Source organism: Lactuca virosa, chromosome 2 (genome assembly GCF_052849685.1).
Source record: "Lactuca virosa cultivar CGN04683 chromosome 2, Lactuca_virosa_CGN04683_v6, whole genome shotgun sequence".
Lineage (NCBI taxonomy): Eukaryota > Viridiplantae > Streptophyta > Magnoliopsida > Asterales > Asteraceae > Lactuca > Lactuca virosa.
Window position 1 is genome coordinate 284305935 of NC_136427.1, and position 21914 is coordinate 284327848.

A 21914-nucleotide genomic window follows, 5' to 3' on the forward strand; every position below is an offset into this window, starting at 1 on the left:
TAAAGAACGTTGAAATCCGAGTTATAACGAAGAAGTTATGGTCCGTCGAAGTTTTACGGCAAAACCGGCACGACACCGGGAGGCGTAAATAGTGAATTTATGATGGAGGACTTTTTAGCCTTAGAAATCTAAACAAAAGTTATAGTATACGTTAAACCGAGAACATACAAAAAAAAGAACGCCCAAATCTAACTTCGTATGAGGAAGTTATGAATTTTCTAAGATTTGGCTTAGCAGTGCACAACCCGAAACTCGAATTTTAGATCGAGCGGTTTTTGGCCTACGCTACCTAAATGAGAATTGAAGATCTCATTATAGGAACTCAACGGTAAAAAGACAGACGAAAACAGAGTCCGTATGTAGAAGTTATGAATTTTACGCGAACTTTTAACAATATAATCTCCTCGTACTGTTAAATTTAAGATCGGTCGAGAATTAGCCGACGGAGTCAAAATGAAAGTTGTAGATCTTATTTTTACCTACGTGTGGATATAAATAACGTAAAAAATGGAGGTCGTGTGTGAAAGTTATGGATTTTAGAAGTCGGAAGTGTGCTGTGCGAAAATGGGTGATGTGGCACAATCTTGGTCATTGCTTTCTCCCCAAGTCTTGCCACTAGATGGTGACATGTGGCACCAAGTTCAGCCATTTTTCACCCTATAAATAGAACTTCTCCCACCCTCATTTTCTTCACACTTTTCTCATTTTTTTCTTCTCTTTACTCTCTCTCTAGAACCTCTCTCTAGCCCCGAAACCCCCCGAAAAGCCTAGGGAACCTCCCTAGCACGAGGCGGAAGCCCCGAAGTGCTCGACGGCTCCGAGAAGAAGAGATTTTCGGCTCGGGAACGCTGCTCCAAGCAAAGCCCGACTTTCTATAAAACCCGCTGTAAGTGAGCTACGTCTACGCTATTTTTAATATACTTTTATTTAATTATAGTAACGTTATTAGGAACTTATAATAAGTACTTGAGCTATTATTATGGGTTATATAAGTATTGTTTAACGCTTATATAATAGTAATAATAGTTAGACTATTAATTAGTCTCGGCGAATAATAGACTAAACTCTAGTGGTAATAATACTAGGTTTCGTCGAAGGAAATTATTTTTTTTAAAAAGCGAAGCGCTGTCTGAGTTCGGAATCACCACCTTTCCAGGTGAGTGCATAGTTACTTTCATCTTACACATAGATATGAAGTATTTTATATAAATTACGTGCTATGTGTGCATATAACCTGTATACTTGCTATCTATGATGGATGAACGATTTTATACATGTTTTAAATAATTTAAACTGTATATGTATTTTATATCTACGAATATGTTGGGTAAAACCTGGGTAGATGAATGATGAGATATGAAAGTTGATATGAGTGAACATTGGCAGCTATAGACTTAGTGCCTAATAAATAACATCGGCAGCTATGGACTTAGTGCCTATTGGATAAACGCCGGTAGCTATGGACTTAGTACCTGTTAGATAAACGTTGGTAGCTATGGATTTAGTACCTATTAGATAAACACTGGTAGCTATGGATTTAGTACCCGATGAATGAAATTTAGCAGCTATGGAATTAGTGCTTTACGAACGAGCATTGGCAGCTATGGACTTAGTGTCTGTCATATGAACCTTGGAAGCGATGGACTTCGGAATGAACGAATTCAGGATAGATGATTCTTAGGGTAGACCCTTAAGAATAACGAAGATAATGGGGATGGGTAATTGGGTTAATTGTTTGACGATTAAACATAATAATTATATTATTGTGGGTTGAAAACCCTATGTACTCACCAGGTTTCCCAACCTGACCCACTCAAGCTTATTTGTATCACAGGTGTCGATATGAAGTTACATTACACTTAGAGATTAAAGAGATGTAGATCACTAGTGTAAATGAATGTAAGTTCTCTTTATACTTATGTTTCTGTATTGACAATGACATCCCAAATGTTTTAAAATGAATAAAAAATACATTTCTTCGGAAATGCTTTGATAACGTATTTATCATGTTTTACTGGGAACAAATTCCGCAACTTTTTTTTATCAAAAGAAGTACTCTGATTTTTTATAAAGCATAAACAAAATCGGTCTTTTCTGGCCGTGAAAGTGGGGATGTCACACGAAGGTCCTGGAACTCCCTTGCCAACTGTTGTCCCTCAATAGGTGGTTAAAACTCTCTCTAAAACATAAAAAAAATCCTCCCATGTCATGACTGCCATTGCCGCTAACCCTATAGCTCGGATAACCTCCTCCCACCAGTCTCGTGCTCGGTTACTCAGCAGGTAAGATACAAATCCCACCTTTTCCCCCTCAGGGAAAAAACTCGTCTGCTAAGCATTCTCCATGTCAGCGATCCAGCGTCGACTAGCGATGGCTACTTATGATTTTTACTATGATGTTTACATGATGTAATAACTTGATTGGTTTTGGAACCACTTGTTTGTATGACTTATCATTTTAAAAATGAAATTTTTACTCTGGATTTTTGGGATGTTACACGAGGCATGATTTACTGAGTCATGATTTGTTGAGGAATGTATCTCCGAAGTAAATCCGGAGGACCGATACACGATTTGTCGAGTTATTCCTATCGTGCTTACCGAACCAGGAAAAGTAAATAAGGTTAAGAGAACAAGCGTTATGTACAAGCAACGGATATACAAATAATAATCCTGACAAAGGTCAGGCCATACAATACTTAAGGCCACTAATGGTTCTCCAATAAGAAACCGAAATGAGTGGCGACTCCTCTTTAGTACAATTCTTGTACGTTCGGAAATAGGAGAATTTATAAGGATTAGACTCTCGTTTGCACAGTACATTTTGGATCGCCTAGTCATGAGATGAGTCGATATAAAGAGAGCCTCGGTAGGTAGGTACATGTATGAAAACATGGACTCGAATTTACATTTACACTAAACACTATTCAATCGATATTTTCCTAACTTTATCATCGGAGCGTTCTACCGGGAGCATTCCCGGTAAACGAATCACTTGTGTATCGTTATCTCAGGATTCATACCTTCTGCATCATCGACATTACGGGATCATCGAGGGCCAAAATCCGGATACGCATCAGTTAATGAATTTTGAGACTATTTCCAGCAACCTTGTGTATTAAAGTTTCGATTTTATTACATACAACTGAGTTTTATATACTATAGAAGACCAATATGGTTATATTTACTTGTATCTTAATTAGTTTATGTGTTAAACTGTTAGAACTAGAGATAGACCAAATCATTGGATTAGGTGATGTAATTGTAAACTTAAATGTGTAAGAGAGTATTAGATATCCACACTATGCTTCGATTGATTTTTATGACCATTGAGATAAATCATTAGATCAATTTTTTCATAATTCAAACATTTAATTGATTATTTAGTTAGCTAATTGAATGATTATTATCTTAGTTACTTTATAGTTATTAGTGATAGTTAATCAGATGAAGATAACTAGTCGTTATAAAAATCGATAATTATCTTGTTAAATCCATTGCACTTCTAATAAATCAACCATAAGAAACAAGGGGATCTTGAATCTAAGTGGAAGTACTTTAAAACTATTGTTTAAATCATGTTTTCTGCTTTGGTTGCTATTGCTTAGTTGATAAATAAAGTTTTAAGTGTAGCAAGGACCTAAGATGGGAAATCTGGAAGGAAACTTTGTGCCACGACGTGGCCAACGAGGACCACGATGTGGCAATGGTTTAATTGGTCGCGTGCTTTTTGGAAACACCACGATGTGGCCAAGGAGGACCACAATGTGGCAATTGATCATGCCAAAGCCCATGACTCTTTTAGGGTTTCCTTCGTATTTAAACCCCTCTAAACTCATTTTAGGGTTCATTATCAGCCTCCAAGACCCCTTTCACCTTAGAAAACCCTAGCCTTCATCCATTGCTTGACTCCTGGCCTTTTTGGAGCTTTCTTGGCTTGAAGAAGAAGAGAAGCAGAAGAAGAAGGTGATATTTTGGTGGAGCTTGCAAGGAATCAACATTTTCATCACCTCTCATTGTCTCTGGACCTTTGTAAGTGTCCAAGTTCCTTGCTTTATGACTTTTGGTGGTTAGATCTAGAATTTTATCCTTAGTTATTTATGTTGGGAAAGTTTGGAAGGAAGAATTTCATAAAGTTGGCAACTTTATGACTCTCCTGGATCCCAAGAGTATTATGTGTTATGGATCTAGTCTTTGGTGGAAGTTCTAATCTTTTGCCTAAGCTTGGTCCTTAAATCTCATATTTGACCTAAAATGGATCTTAGACATGTATTGGAAATACATGTCTATAAAGCTTCCACATGTATTATAGATCTAGTATTAGAAACCCTCCTGGGGTGGTTGGGTTAAGGACTTTTCAGATTAAGGGCTTAATGGTTAAGTTCGTGCCTTGTGGAACCTAGGTTTTGAGTTTTGGACCTTTTTGGATGGTCCTAATGGGTAAAGTTAGAAATTTTATCCTTCTATATCATGTTTTGAGTTAGATATGAGCTTTAAAGCTTGTAAGGTTGAAGGAAACAGCTTAATCAATTAAGTTGTTTGGAACCCAGTTACCACGACGTGGTGTCGGGTCGCCGCGCCATGGTGATTGGGGTCATATCGTCTGTTTTGTCCTTTAGGGGCCACGACGTGGTGAGTCAACGTCGACCGTTGAATTTTGGAATGGGTTGACTTGTGGTCAAATTTTTATTTTTAGAAGGTAGACTTAGGGTTTGCCTGGTGTGGATTGATAGGAGGTGTTTAACATCCATCCTTTATGGTGAGAGCTGTTGGCTGTGGTCAGTGTGGCGTTGCATGAGGTTTTAGTTAACATTGTGATTCAAGCAAGTCTCCTCACTGTACTCGAGGGTTGAAGACACCAGTTTCGGCCCATTGGTTTATGTTATATAGAAAGACCAGGGGGCCTTGGCATTTGTATGAAGACCCGAAGGTGGCTCCCGAAAAACTGCATGTAAGACCAGGGATCGGACGTTGACAAATATAGGTAGTATGCTAGTTATCTTTGTGATACTTGCGTGGAAGACTAGGAGGTGGATCTTGGAACTTGTCTGTAAGACCTAGGGTTTTGGCCCCCGACATGGCAAGGAAGACCTTGATACAACTCATGGCATAATGGTAAGACTATGGTTGGCACATTGCAATATCTATTGTATGTTTGGTGTGTAGTCTTTTGGGGAATTCATTAAGCTTTGTGCTTACTTGTGTTGTTTATGGTTTAAAAAAAATGAAATTTTTACTATGGATTTTGGGACGTTACAAGTTGGTATCATAGCCTTGGTTTAAGGGATCCAGGTACACTCTCGGGTGTGACTGAACTCAAACTAAGGAATTGGTAATTCTTTGAAAGAAAACAAATTTCTAAAAAGATTTTTTATATAAAGAAAAAGGGTTGTGATGTGTGCAATCAACCGAGCTCAAGTAAATGATTCCCAGAATACCCATACATAGTGTTATGCTATATGTTATGAGAATTGCATGTTAGATTAGGGTTAAGGATCTATGTATGATTGTATGATATAATGCTAGGAGAGATGCCTTTATATGTTTGTTGCTTGAGCTTTTAGAATTGCATGCTAGTATGGATTTTAGATGATTGGATAAAATGGCTTGGTTATGTGGTGCGCTGGTTAGAATTTCCCGATGCTCGAATGCTTCTTGCTTTGTGCTTTGTGGGACTTACATTGATGTGAGTTAAGTACTACATGAATATGTTAAATTACATGCAGTAAAGGTTAAATAATTTGAGAGTGATTGACTTGGCCCTATTGCGCAGCTCTCATCTGAGTCTAACCGTTGTAGGATTGAGTCTTTTAATCGAAGGATTATCTAAGCTTTGTTGCATGTAATTGTATTCATGAAGTAGTTAGCTGACATTAGCAGGGGAGCTTCAACAACTGAGGGCGGGGTAGGGTGAGGAACCTAGGAGAGCCTAGGAAGTGTTTGGTGGGTTTTGATGCTCTATTTAGCGGGTATTTGGAGTACCATCTTGAGAAGGTGACTTAGAGGATTCGGGATGGTTCTTGAGGAAAGTATGGATAGGTGTGGAAGGTAGTATTGATCCCATACTACTGAAAGCACAGGATTCATACTCGACTCGAGGAGAGTCATGGAGAATCTAGTAAGCCTGTGGGATAAGGACTCTTTGGGCATGTTCAGATTATTGTATGGATGCTTTTCATAATAGTGAGGAGCACACATGGAGGAGGTCCAGGTTATGGTTCAGTCTCAGGTGTTGGTACTGAGCCGATTGATGAGCGGATGCGGGAGTTCATCTTGTCGGAGATCATCTGCGGTATTCTAGAGCAGACTCTTATGATCTTCGGTTTAGTCAAGGAGGGGATCATGGAGATTTTGGATGAGTGTCTGGGTACGTTCGGCACTAATATTTTGGCTATTATGGGAGCTCAAGCTCTTTCCTTCCATGAGTTCCGTTCTCAGAGAGCTCCTGAGTTCTTTGGGGAGAAGTACCCCATTGTTAGTAGGAGGTGGTTAGCAGACATGGTGAATGCTTTCTGGATGAGCTTCTGCCCCAAGGGGTCGAAGGTCAGATTTGCATTATGTCTTCTGAAAAACAGAGCTCGATATTTGTGGGAGGAGGTAGATTTCGCTTTAGGAGGCGAGGCCATTAAGACGATGACTTGGGATGAGTTTGTTACCCGGTTTAGGGCATACTTTGCACCAGCTATATAGGTGCAGTAGTTGGCAAGGGAGTTTCAGGACCTTCGCCAGATGACTGAGACAGTGGCGGAGATCATCGCCAAGTTCAGGGAGACGACCTTATTGGTTCCACAGTACGTTGCAGATGAGGAGATGAAGAAGACAAGGTATCATGATATGCTACGAGAGGATATCAGGGAATTTGTTAGTTCTTCCGCTTTTTGGACTTTGGAGGACATGATAGCTAGAGCCCGAGAGCGGTAGATTGATTTGGAGCACCTCGGGAAGAGGAAGCCAGAGCATGTACAAACAAATGGGGGCCCTGCAAAAAGACCCAAGATTTCTGATCAGCGAGTGAGGGGCTAGCAGGGCCGAGGTCAATGCAACACGTATGGGAAGCATCACGATGGGGTTTGTCGATCTAGGAGTATGGGTTGCTACAAGTGTGGCAAGGTTGGTCATGTCAACAGAGATTATCCCCAGGGAACGAGTCCATTATGTTTCCACTGCAACGAAGTGGGCCACAAGAAGGCCGACTGTTCGGAGTTGATGAGGAGAGCAGTGAGGGCACCTGCTCCAGCCACTCTGCGGATTACTAATGGTTGTGAGGAAAGAGTGGATGTTCCTGTGGTGAGGAGCCGATCATTGTAGTTACAGGCCGGGGAGATCCGAGTTTCACCAGTCGACGTCATAGGTATGTGTTGTATTCATTTATTTCATGCAATTATTATTAATTGTGTCTATGATTATGTGTTTGTGAAAGACACTATGTGTGATTTATTTAAGTTTGCACCTAGGAATCGGAATTCTTGTCATGATGGTCTGGACATTTTATTTTGAGAATCTTCATATGCCATTTTGCATACAGAGAGTTGAGTTTAGAGGAAATTCGGATGATCCGGTTTCAGATTTCGATGTGGGAGGCATCGACCATCGTTAGAACAAGCTTAAAGTGGGAAAAGATCAGTAGTTGGTCCGATCTTTGGTGGTATCAGCAAGAATTCAAGGAATCTGCAAGGTGGGCATGTCAGGTTTGAATGTAATATATGTAGGGGTTCTTCATGGTTTCGAGGCAACGGGGAATTGGTTTGATCGTGGGTGTAAGATCGACAATTTTCAAGTTCATACCTTCAAAGTGTGGACAGTTGCATGTTTGTATGAGATTTGCTCTAGTGCAAGTAGGTCGTTGAATAGGTTGGGCACCCGTTTCGATTTTTGAGATGTTGTTCTTCGTCATCCAATCTGTCACCGAGGACTTGTAGTGGACTCAGTGGAAAGTGCTTGGGATTATTGAGCTCAATGAGATTTCGGGAAGTATTCATCCGGTTTTGGAATGTGTGTGTTCGCTAAGATTGGCTGGTAATAGGATGCTAGTTTTTGTAAGCTCAGGTTGTCGACAACTTGTATGGTAAGGTTGCAAGCTGGATTGGAATTCCATCAATTTTATGGATTGGAAGGGCACAGTCAAATATAAGTGGGGGAGAATCGTTTGGACTAGGGGTTTCATAAGAATGGATATTCAGGTTCCCTTGCGTATCAGTGATGACGCATGGGGGGTATGTGATCAGGTTCAGGCTGAGGGTTGTGTTAGAGCCTCTCTGCCTATTCTTGTCTGATAAAGGCCTTAGGACTCAAAGCATAACCCGAACACCTGATTTGGGTTCATTTAAATGAGGCTCCGACCCATGATTTTTTTTGATATGGTGGGTGGATGGTTGTTATGGAAGTGTTGTAAGACTACGGGGTAGCCGTAGCATTCACCAGATTGACAGGTTTAGTAGAAGTGTTTTACGACTGTGGGGTGGCCGTAGCATTCACTAGGTTGGCGAGTAGTGGTAGAAGTGTTGTAAGACTGCGGGGTGGCCACAAGATTCACTAGGATGGCAAGTGGCGATAGGAGTGTTGTAAGACTGCAAGGTGGCCGTAGCATTCACTAGGTTGGTTGGTAGTGTTGTAGTGTTGTAAGATTGTGGGGTGACTCGTAGAATTCACCTGGTTAATGAGCTGTTATGAGGGTGTTGTGAATCTACGATTTCGCTTGTAGTTTTCTCTAGGTAGAGTTAAACCCTGGCTTGTCGGGTCGTGAGACTGTGGGAAGGTCACAACGTTAGTAGGATTGAGGAAGGATGTGGGCCACTTAGGGTCGGTTGTAATGTAAGATTATAGTTGGGCGTGTAACATTCACTCAGACGAAAATAGATTATGTTGCGACGGTGTAATGGTTGGTTATATTATCCTTGTTTGGATCAGGAGAGCTGTTGGATGCCATTATGGCGTTAGCTATTGCCAGATAGACCCTTGTTCGGAGTCACGTGGTGCGATGGTGCGTGAGGCTATCAGCCTCAGCAAACGGTTGGAAGTATGGTATTTTGGTTAATTGGCAGATAAGTACGAGACCAGGGAGATCTCGGTTAGATCATAAATGTGATTATGGGACAAAAAGAAGAGCCTCAGATGGTACGTATGATTGAGACTCATATTGGGAGTCACTTTTGTTATCAAGTGAAAGGTTTTCGGCAACAATGAATGATTAAAGATTCTGTTCCCTAGCGGAATCAACAAAATAATTCAGGGACGGAAGGTTTTTCGTTCGGTTTGGGTTGCAAAGTGGAGTCGTATTGGCAGTGATTCAGAATGGTTTTGTATGTCAGGAAGCCAGACAAGGTATTGGATTTTTGGATTTTGAGTGGATGAGTGATGGTTAATTTCTTTGGTTAAGGTTAGCAGGGAAAAGATTCATTCATTGTCAGTATGCAAGTCATGCTAAGGATGGATTCGATTATTGGAAGGTCATCGTATGTTAGAATCGATTATTATCATGGATTTGGAAGAACTGACCGAATCGTCTGGGGTGCCTGGAATGTGGTGAGAAATGATTTCGAGGACGAAATCTAATTTAAGTGGGGGGAGAGTTGAAACACCCGTGTTTCGGTTTGGCTAAGCTGCTTGTAGCAAGGACCTAAGATGGAAAATCTTAATGGAAACTTTATGCACGACGTGGCCAAGGAGGACCACGACATGGAAATGGTTTAATTGGTCGTGTGATTTTTGGAAGCACCACGACGTGGCCAAGGAGGACCACAACATGGCAACTGATCAGGCCCAAGCTCATGACTCTTTTGGTGTTCCCATCATATTTAAACCCCTCTAAACTCACTTTAGGGTTCATTATCAGCCTCTAAGCCCCCTTTCACCTTAGAAAACCCTAGTCTTCATCCATTGATTGATTCTTGGCATTATTAGAGATTTCTTGGCTTGAATAAGAAGAGAAGCAGAAGAAGAAGGTGATATTTTGGTGGAGCTTGCAAGGAATCAACATTTTCACCACTTCTTATTGTCTCTGGACCTTTGTAAGTGTCCAAGCTCCTTGCTTTATGACTTTTGGTGGTTAGATCTAGAATTTTATCCCTAGTTATTTATGTTGGGAAAGTTTGGAAGGAAGAATTTCATAAAGTTGGCAACTTTATGACTTTCCTGGATCCCAAGAGTATTATGTGTTATGGATCTAGTCTTTGGTGGAAGTTCTTATCTTTTGCTTATACTTGGTCCTTAAAGCTCATATTTGACCTAAAATGGATCTTAGACATGTATTGGAAATACATGTCTATAAAGCTTCCACATTTATGATAGATCTAGTATTAGAAACCCTTATAGGGTGGTTGGGTTAAGGACTTTTTTGGATTAAGGGCTTAATGGTTAAGTTTATGCATTGTGGAACCTAGGGTTTGAGTTTTTGGACCTTTTTGGATGGTCCTAATGGGTAAATTTAGAAACTTTATCCTTCTAGATCATGTTTAGAGTTAGATATGAGCTTTGAAGCTAGTAAGGTTGAAGAAAAAAACTTAATCAATTAAGCTTTTTGGAACCCAGTTACCACGACATGGTGTCGGGTCGCTACGCCATGGTGATTGGGTTCAGATGATCTGTTTTGTCCATTAGGGGCCTCGACGTGGCTGATGATAGCCACAACGTGGGTGAGTCAACGTTGACCATTGACCTTTGGCATGGGTTGACTTATGGTCAAATTTCTATTTTTAGAAGGTAGACTTAGGGTTTGCCTGGTGTGGATTGATAGGAGGTGTTTAACATCCATCTTTTGCGGTGAGAGTTGTTGCCTATGGTCAGTTCGGCGTTGTGTGAGGTTTTAGTCAACGTTGTGATTCAGGTGAGTCTCATCACTATACTCGGGGGTCAAATGCACCAATGTTGGCCGATTTGTTTATATTAAATAGGAAGACTAGGGGGTGACCCTTGGTATTTGTATGAAAGACCCGGAGGTGGATCCCGACAAATTGCATGCAAGACCAGGGATCAGACCCTTGCATTGAAGACCAAGAGGTGGCTCTTGGCACTTGTCTGTAAGACCCAGGGTTTTGGCCCCCGACCTGGCAAGGAAAGACCATGATACGACTCATGGAATAATGGCAAGACTATGGTTGGTACATAGCAATCTCTATTGTATGTATGGTATGTGGTGTTATGGGGAACTCACTAAGCTTTATGCTTATGGTTTCAGTTACTTCCGGTACGAAAGGGAAGGGCCCGAAGTGACTGCACAACATCCCCCAGAGTTTTTCGCATTGACAATTTATGATCTTTTACTCTGATGTTTTCACGATATAATTACTTTGGATGGTTTTGGAACAAATCGTTTGTATTGTTTATGGTTTTAAAAAAATGAAAATTTTACTATGAATTTTGGTACGTTATAGTTCGATACTTGGTCTTGCACAACTATACTGCTACATGATTAGGTACACTACCTATTGTGTTTTAGCCCATTTAAGAATAAACAAGTCCTACATATTTAAAACTTAGATAAAATTTTAGTATATAAAATCACACATCATATTCCGATTTGGGTGTGTCCCGAATACGATGATCATATCATCTACATTTCGACAATGTGTGTTTTGTAACAGAACAAACAAATTGGTCATGATAGCGGATTAGAGAGATTAGTAGTGGTTTCACTTGTCAGGAACTTTCGACTTTGATTGTTCGGTTGAATTAATTGGTTATCTTGGCTAATCAGGATAGTTAGGAATGAAATTAGAGCATGATGGTTCATTTTTGGTTAATAGTACTCGATCCCACTTTCATGGGTCTTATGATGCGTTTTACTGAACAAGATTCCTATAAAGAGAAATCTCGGTTTTTCCATGAGTTTTGGTTGAGAACATGACATGGTAATCCGAATATATCAATTAATGATTTTGATTATTGTGTTGTTGACACAATTGAAGCCACTGATAATTTGTTTGTGGTTAGTGATCTTTAGGGATGGAAAAAGAAACCGAACCCGATGGTGAAAACCGAAAATCGACATAATAGGGTCAGGTTTGGGGTCGGTTAATTGGGGCCGGGATCGGGTTTTGTATGATTTTAGAAAATTTTCGCGTTTTCGATTATGGGGATGGTAAACATAATACCTGTTCTGATTACCTAAAACCGAAACCGAAACCCGTTACCTGAAACCGTTCATATATATATATATATATATATATATATATATATATATATATATATATATATATATATATATATATATATATATATATAAGAGTAAATTACACGAATGGTCCCTATGGTCTGGGGTAATTTACACGTGTGATCCCTAACTTGTTTTTTTTAACTCGGACGGTCCCTATTATATGTTTTTGTTACGTATCCGGTCCCTAATATACCTAAAAAGACTATTGTACCCTTTATAATTACATTTTAATTTTATTCATAATTTATATTATTATTTAAATAAAACAAATCCCACCCCAAACTACCCATCTAGACCTCACATCCTTTCTTTCCCCTTTCCTTCGTTCTTTCTTCTATTTCCGTTTCATCTTCTTCTTCCTGATATAGTTGTAGTGGATAGAACCAGAGAAATCGAGTGGAAACCAACATCATCTACCCCTCGCTTGGGACCATCGTCGCCTTTCTACCTCCCCAAACTATGGCCTTCCTCCCTCCACATTCCACCCCACCACCATCCTCCAGTCCCATCAGTGATCTAGAGCCCTAAAATACCACCGATGTCTACCCCACCATTGTGAACTCTGATTATAATAGGTGTGAAACAAAGATCCCTAAAATCAAAAAACAAGAAGCAGAATAAAAAAACAAATAAAGAACAAGGGAACATTGAAGAACAAGAGAAAAATGGGGATCAAAATTAAGAAGGTAGTGGTCGACTGTGGTCGAGAAATCGATCAACCTTCAAATAACATCACAAGCAAAATAAAATCGATCTACCTGATTGTATAGCTAGTGACCGGGGCGACGAGTTCATGTGTCTTCGGTGCATCTTTAACTTACTCCACCATCTCCACCAACATATATACTCATAAATATCTGGGTTTTTATCATCAGGTTTTCGAAGACCCCTTAGAACTTTTGATTTTGAGTTTCAGGGATTTTATCAGCAGTTTTGATTTCAATTTAGTTTTTGATTTCAGGTTATTTTGCTATTAGTATTTGATTTTTGTTTTCTTTTGATCCTTGGTTTCATGTTCGATTTTTATTTCAGTTTTAGTTTTGATTTTGGTTTAGAGTTTAGGTACAGAAGACACAATGGTTTGATTTCAGGTGGGGGTGAGAGGAATTCAAGTCAGAGAAGACATAGTTGTAGGCGACGATGAAAGTGTACTGTAAACATGAAATCTGTTTTGGCATCGGTTCTGATTTTGATGTGGTATTCTTTTGATTGTGATTTTGATTTAGTGTTCTAATTATGGAATGGGAGGATGGGATGACGGGTCGACTGGTCGAAAAAGAAGCATGAACGGAAGGAAATGGATCATGTGGGATGGTAGTACCCAAACATAGAATGGATGTAGGAACGGATCACGTGGGGGGTGGGGGGAAGGACCCATTGCATTTTAATAGTTATATTAGCTATTATTTAAAAAATAAATAAATTAAAAAATAAATTAAGAAGGATAATATAGTCTTTTAAGTTTGTAAGGACTAAGGACGCAACAAAAATATATTGTAGGACGATCCGAGTTAAAAAAAGAAGTTAAAGGCCAAACGTGTAAGTAAGCCCAAACTACAGGGACCATCGGTGTAACTTACTCATATATTAATTTCCTTGAGTTATCTTCTTTGCCGTGAACCATTTGAGAAGATAATTTCTTGAGATAGCTATCTGTTTTATTTGTAAGGATAGTGTTTTGCCATTTTTTATTCATACTACTTAGAGTAATAGTGATATTATGATTTGTGAATGGTCTTTATTGTTTTTTTGCCGCTAGTAACCACTTATGTATCACAACTAGTACGTCTTTCTTACTGGTTTTATATATTATCAGAATTATTTTGGATGTGAATTTATGCTTGCAATCACTAAGTCTAATGATTTTGTATTTTCATCATAGCAAAATTATTTTTAATTTGAATGTTAAATGGGGGATCTCCGTTAACCTGTTGGGATACCCGCATACCCGATGGTGTTTTGTAAACGGGTACCTGTCAGGGATCGGGTCAGGGATGTGATTGGTTTTCATATTCGGGGACGGGGCGGGGATTACTACAATCCGTCCCAAACCCGCTCCGTTGCCATCAAGTGGCGATTCTAGAATAGAAAACCACATAGTTCACTAATTTTTCTATATAAAATTTTCTTTACAAATTCAAATATTTTTATAGTTAAGGTAGGTCCTAAATTTTTTTTAAGGTAGGTCCCTAAAAATTTCAATAGAAATTTTAGACAAACTAAGAGAATTAGATGGGTCCTAGGACCCACCTTCCTTATACCTAGCCTCGCCACTGTTGTCATCCCTAGTGATCTTGCTGAATGGCTTTGAGGGAAGGTAATCAAATGGCTTGATTTGCCTTTACCTTTGTTCACTAATATTTTCGAGTTGTTGACCGGGGTTGATTATGTATTTATGTTTGATTTGGTGCATAAAAGAGTAAGATGTTGGAGGTTGTGGTTTTGAACTTTATGGCATAATCAAAATTGTATAATCTTTCGGTCTCCTAATATGGGAATGAGTAATCTTTTTGAGATCATTGTGATTACTTCTTTCAGATGATTTAATAATAGAAGTAGTAGGAACTTTATTAATTGGACTTTGTGGTTACAAAACCTAATGATCCATAACTCTTTGTAATTGTTTTTTCTTCTAGTTACTTGCTAGTTTGTCATTTTTTATATATTAAGCAATTAAAAAAATATCGTCAAAGTAAGGATCCAAATACGGTACCTTGTATTTCAATAACAACAATCGAACTCTATAGTACCCGATTAAGAATGTAATTGGTTTGAGTACAACTCACACCCATAAAATGCTACTATTTCACCCCACTTCGGCTAAATACTAACTTAACTGTCAAAGCGTATTCAATAACCAATCATGGAATACGACTGACTATTTATTTCTAGTGTGGTCTTAGGTTCGAAGGGTTCCCCGAAGCACATCTCGACCAGGACGGAACATCACATACGCTTCCTTATACATTTAATAAAATCTCAACATAAGGTTTATATATAAATCTTATTAAACTTATATAACCATGCAATTTAGGTGTTGCTATACGTACATCTCATTCACATAAATTGTCACATTATAAGAATACACAGATACTATTAAACAATTGAAGGGTATGTATAGAATTTCCTTTGGATATAAACTGCTATTCAATTTAAATAGATAAATATAAAAGTATGCATTCTTTTTTTTTTGAACGGTCATGTTAGTATTTGCTTGGGATTGAACCCAAGACCTCATGGTTAGACACCTTGTTTGGAAACGAAGTTTGGAACATAAAAGAAGTGAAAGGAAGAAATGAATACAATGCTCGACCGTTCAAAAGTTAGATTAGGAGAATAATACTCGGCTATAGACACGAAGAGGGAACTACAAAAACGATCCCCTTATTATTGTTTGATACACATGTTTTGCCATTGTTATTTACCAGTTGTTAAAAGTTTCTAATTTAATAATTTTTTAATAATCCTAAAAGAATGTTGATGAAGGAATAAAACTAATAAATAACATATTTTTTTTTAATATTTGGGTCCTACAATCTTTTAGTTAAATGTAGAACTAACTTCGAGCTAAAAAAAACTCCCTTTTTAATACTATACTATTATGTAACATATAACTGAAATTTTCTTTTAAATATTAAAATATCACAAGTTATAATTCATTCTATATAATATGATATAATATTCAATATTTAGCTTAACTTATCTCGTTTTATAAAAAAAATATACGTTCAAATTTTTTTTCACGATATACATAGGGGAACATCAAATAATAAAGCGTGTATTCGTTGAAATAATATGCATTATATATTTTTATATTTTGCCTTCGATATGAACATAAAATTTGAGATAAAAGATTATATAAAAAAAGGTTTAATGTTCAAATTGTGTAGTTGTAGTGCTCCGTCTGACATGATGGACTTTATAATGGATTCGACATGTCCCATCTTAACGGTGTTGATTATCTTGTTATATCCGGTTTTATCCGATTTTAAACGAACCCAACAACATAATAATCAAAAATCATTAATCGACAAATTTGACACTACTGTGTTTAGATTGGAAATTAATTAACTACAAATTTGTTAACTTAAAACATACCAAAATAGTTAAAAGCCTTCAACTTCATTGATACCATTATATTTTTATTTATGAACATAATGAAATGATTATAATAAATTAAGTTAGGTGTTGTACAAGAGGTGATGCTTCAAATTATATTTAAAACTTAATTACAAGTTTGATTTTTAATTCAAATCAAAAGTTACAAAAAGACAAACCAAAAAATAACGTAACTTATTGAACTATACTTATTTAAAACGAGGATGGCAACAACAATCACATTAATAAATAAAGTGTGTTTTACAATTCCATTAAGTTTGCAATATCTTAAAGTTGGAGGGGAGAGCTTAAAGCTCACATAACAAATGAAGGTAGCAAAATGTAAATAAAATTTTGGAATCATAACTTTGACTGATTCCACTAAAAGTCGTCTGACGTGTCTGGTCATTGCAAGCGTTAATGTCACGCCAATCTCTCTCACGCGTTCCCTTCTCCTTCATATAATTTTTAGTTTTTTTACGAATCGTTTATTCTTCTTCTCTTTCATCACACCCACTCTCTTTATCATCTCTCTCCCTGCCGGAGAGATTCCCCTTTTCCACCGATTATACTCCTGTTTCGTCGTTAACCCATTTTTAAATTTCCATTTCAAGCTTCATGTCCATGGTTTATTCCATCAATTTCTTGATTGAAGATTCTTTTTCTCAGTTTATACAGTTTGGGGGTTTTGTTATGTGTATTTAGGGCTCATTTCTTATAAAGATTCATTATTTGAAGAAGAGGATTCAATCTTTGCGGTGTTCTTGAAGAAATTTAAAGGCGAGTTATCGAATTCCTGGTAAAATCGATTTGGGGTTTGTAATTTTTCGTCATATCAGTTTTTTAGACTCATAGATGTCAACGGCTGGGTCTTCATCATCATCGTACTGGTGCTACAGATGCAACCGATCTATTAGGGTCCGAATCAATCAAGAAGATTCATCTTTATCTTGTCCCGATTGCTACGGAGGTTTCATAGAGGAGATTGATAGCCCGAATAGATTAAATGGGTCTGTGATCTCGGAGTATCACCGGAGTCGGTTTCCTGCTGCGGCCATGTACATGGTTGGAAACGGGCAACACAGCCCGGCGCCGAGCCCTAGCCCGCCGTTACTCCGACGAGCTAGAAGAAATGCTGGTGAACGGTCGCCATTTAACCCAGTTATTGTTCTCCGTGGACCAACAAGCACACCGGAAGAACCGGGTAGTGGTACGGAGGAATCTGGCACCGGCGGGGGGTTTGAGCTGTATTACGACGATGGAGCCGGATCGGGTCTAAGACCATTGCCGGCAAGTATGTCAGAGTTTCTATTGGGTTCTGGTTTTGATCGGTTATTGGACCAATTGGCGCAAATAGAAGGGAATGGATTGGGGAGAATTGACAACAATCCACCTGCATCAAAAGCGGCCATTGAAGCAATGCCAACTATTGAAATTCAAGAAAATCACGTGTCAATCGAATCATATTGTGCTGTTTGTAAGGAACCATTCGATTTAGGATCAGAAGCTAAAGAAATGCCGTGTCAACATCTATACCATTCCGATTGCATTCTCCCCTGGCTCGCTTTACGCAACTCGTGCCCTGTATGCCGCCATGAATTACCAACAGAAAACACAGATTCAGGAGATCAACCCAGAGAAGCAAATAACCAATCCGGAAACGAAGAAGAAGCCGTGGGCTTAACCATATGGCGGCTTCCTGGAGGCGGATTTGCCGTGGGGAGATTTTCCGGAGGAAGAAGAGGCGGCGAGAGAGAATTGCCAGTCGTTTTCACAGAAATGGATGGTGGTTTCAACCAGAATGGAGCTCCGAGGAGGATTTCATGGGCTTCAAGAGGCAGTGTCACTAGAGAACGGCATGGATTAGGAAGTGTTTTCCGCAATTTGTTCTCCTGTTTAGGAGGTGGATGTGTAAGAACAGGAAGAAGAGCTTTGGCTTCGAGTTCTAGTTCAAGTTCTGATGATCGAGCAAGCCATAGAAGTAGATCTTTGTCGTCTACATTGAGCGGGTCGTCACGTAGACGCAGGGGGGCTGTCACGTTCGACGGACATACCGAGCCTCCGAGGAGATGAAGCTTCAGGCTGAATGTAAATACCAAAACACTGAGATTACAACATATGAATCCTTCATTAATGAGAGTACCTGCAGTTTTTTTTCTTTTTTCTTTTTTCTTTTTTCTTTTTTTTAGTTTAGCTTAATCTGCTTGTGTTATATCAATGTCAAGATATTGTTTCGTTTTTTGGGAAATTTTATTGAATTCAACAGATGAAAGCTTTGTTAGTGTCTTGATTTGCGTGCACAAAAGATGAGAATCACAAATCTTTTTAGGCACAGTTAGCGTTGTTCGTCGGATAAGGAAGTATTCGCCTGGGTTTGATCTTTGAATATCTGATCTCATGTCGGCAAATTAAGATTGTGTGTGCCGGCGCCGGCGGCATAAAAGAACAAAAAGGGGATATGCTTTGCTGGCTGCTGCTGGGCCTGAGGCATAATTTTTCGGTCTTTTTAATTCCTGGATACAGCCTGTCACCTTGATATAAAACGTGGACTGCTCTGTTCACCTTATAGCAAATTGATGCTAAAAGTCTCGGTATCATATCATATTCTCATAACCAATTATTTTGTGAAGTAGACTTTGGGAAATTGTTTTATTAATTTACGAAATGATTTTGTTGATTATTCCAACTAACTTTTTGATCTTGAAAACTGGTTTTATTTTGAAAATCTTGTTCTTAATTTGCGAGTCGGTTACACTGCAAATTAGAAAAATAAAATATTAAATTAGTAGAGTAGGGACCATGTATTTTGCAAATCGAAATGTATATTGTGAAAATCAAAAATGATTGTTTTGTGATCATTTTTACATTGAAAGGATCATTTTGAAAATAAGACGTCTTTCGTTTTGCTCAGTTCAGTAACTTCGTGTGATAATTTTAGTTACTTCAAGTTAGTTAGAAACTAAACTATAATTTTTATTTGTATCGTTCCAATTTGATCGGATGTCCTTTCGGGGACATCCGATAAAATGTAATATAAATGTTTGACAAAAATAATTGAGAGTTTTTTATATATATAATTACATAAATCTAAAATAAGTATCATGTTTGACGATTAAAATTAAAGACAATTCTAAAAATTCATTAAAAAACATCAATAACTTATATTAAACGCTATATGAAAATAGCTTTTTGATTTATTTTTTTAAACTAAAAACTAAAAGTTCACTCTCAAATGAAATTTTTTGGTTAAATCAATCTTTTTGTTAAAAGCTAAAAACTGAAACTTTTAAATGCTCGTTCCCAAAACATGTTTATAACATATTGTTTAGAAAACATTCACGTCTAGTTTCTGAGTTGTAGCAGAGAAAAAAAAGATTAGAAAAGAAAATAAGGAGAGAAAAGAAGAGAAATGAAAGGAAAAGAAATTTCTCTTTTGTGTTTCCGAATTGAAGAGAAGTGGAAGAAAAAATTAAACATTTTGTTCTTTCTCTCCAAATCCTTCCAAATAGGAAGGAAAGTTAGGAGAGAAAGTGATCATTTCATTTCCTTCGTTTAATGAAACTCAGGAACATCAATTTTTTTTACTTTCTTCTCACTTCCTTCTATTTTTTTTTTTCTCTCTTTAAGTTGAACTCGGGACAGGGTGTAAAGAAAAAGAGGGGACGTCTGCGAAAATACAAAAGAGAAGCAAATGTATAAAAAAACAAGAAAACAAAATGAATTAATAAAGGTATTCTTAAAAAAATTGTATTAAGATATAGGAATCCCATTTTAAGAAAAAGCATATATGGTTGTGAATGGAGGTGAAGGGTAGACGTGGAAGTTGGGAAACTTGTTATGGTGTTTTAAAAATTTTAATCATTTAAAATAGAGAGTCAAAGCTTGCCCCAAAGTTGACCTCGATGGTCCATATCGACAGCCCTGTTGACGCCTTGACGCCACGGGCACCCGTTTTGGGCCGAACAATAATTATAATTTAAGATTTGGGCTTTTGTAAAATTAAAATATATTAATATCATATCAAATTTAACTAAACAAAAAAAATATTAATCATCATAATAATAATGGTGAGAAGGTACAATAATGCACATACATAAGAAGAAGCAAGTATTTGTTACCCGTCTTGCCTTGTCGATATTTAAAAAGTTCTTTTCTTCTGTTTCACTTTTCAGTTTGAAACATGTAAAACTATTTGACTAAGCATGTAAAGGTACTTGACTACTCATAAAGTTAATTCTTTACCAAAATAACTAGAATGATATGGAAATATCAATATCTCATTCATTACTTTTTATATATATATATATATATATATATATATATATATATATATATATATATATATATATATATATATATATATATATATATATATAAAAACCACACGACGAATATGTAAAAAAGTTGTAAAAGTCTATTTCGGTAAAAGAAATAAGTCAAAACGAATTGCTCAAAAACAAAGTTGTACAAAAATATATAACTAATAGAAATTTTCTGAAAAACATATAAAAGGGTAAATTACACCGATCGTCCCTCGTGCAGGTGCCAAAAAGCACGTTCAGTCCCTATTTTCAAAAATTAACTCGGACCGTCCCTCGTTTGATTTAACCTTGCACGTTTCATCCCTCAAAGACGAATTTATTATGTACCGAGTCCTTGCTAAATTTTAAATGACCATAATACCCTTTTGTTTTTATTTTTCCATTAATTTAATGTTTATATTATACTTTTCAATTAAAAAAAATAAATGCCCCCTCCCTTTCACTTTCCCCAACCTGTCTGCCATTAACTATTACCGAGCGAAGAAAACACACAAACACACACATACATAGTCGATGAAAAGGAAAAAGATGATAATTGTCGGACCATTACCACCAAGCAATTATCAGTAACCATAACATATCCACCAACCACCACCATCGTCGATTATAGTGACAGATTGGGATGCGACTAAAGAAAAATTGATTTGGGAAAATCTTGAAGGAAAATGGTGGTGATGCTTGTAAGAAGAAACAGAGTTGTCGGAATCTACTATCACCACCACCAGAATCTACAACCCCCACCACCGCAACCCTCCATCATCGACGGACCACAACCTTCCTCTTTTTTCTACAATCTGAATACTCCCTCTTTGATCTCCGGTGTGCATTCCATTGTTTCAGATTGACGCCGCCTAAGGTTTCAAACCTTCACCTTCATCTTTTCAGTTCTAAGATCGCCAAAGCCGCCACAAGAACTATCGGACTAGAAGCAACTAATGTACCAAACAGGATCCTACCCACCACTTGTCCCCTTCCGCTTGCCAAAAATACCCACAACCCACCAGCATTGGCAGGCGTCGACGGTGGAAGCATTGTTCCTGAAAACATCAATATCTTAAACCTCCCATGGAGTGTAACCGTGTTGTTCGAAGGATCTGCAGACTAACGCAAGAATGTGAGAGCGAAGGGTATTGGGCTATAACGGGTTATGATAACCGATGGCTCGTTGGTAGTGATTTTATTGATGGTCGATGTCCGATCAATGGAGAGGAAGAGTTGGTGAGAAAGGAGACAAAACTGGGGAAATGGAAGGGGGAGGGTAAGTTGGGGTGTAGATATTTTTTTTCATTTTCTTTTTCAATATTAAAATGATAAGTAAATAAAATAAAATTGTAAAAGAAATTA

At 37.8% G+C, this 21914-nt stretch overlaps 1 pseudogene; it reads left to right on the forward strand.

The window, feature by feature from the left end:
• The first annotated feature begins 16725 nt into the window (after positions 1 to 16725).
• Positions 16726 to 18496, forward strand: LOC145161272 (putative E3 ubiquitin-protein ligase RHC2A pseudogene; annotated as a pseudogene).
• Positions 18497 to 21914: the final 3418 nt, after the last annotated feature.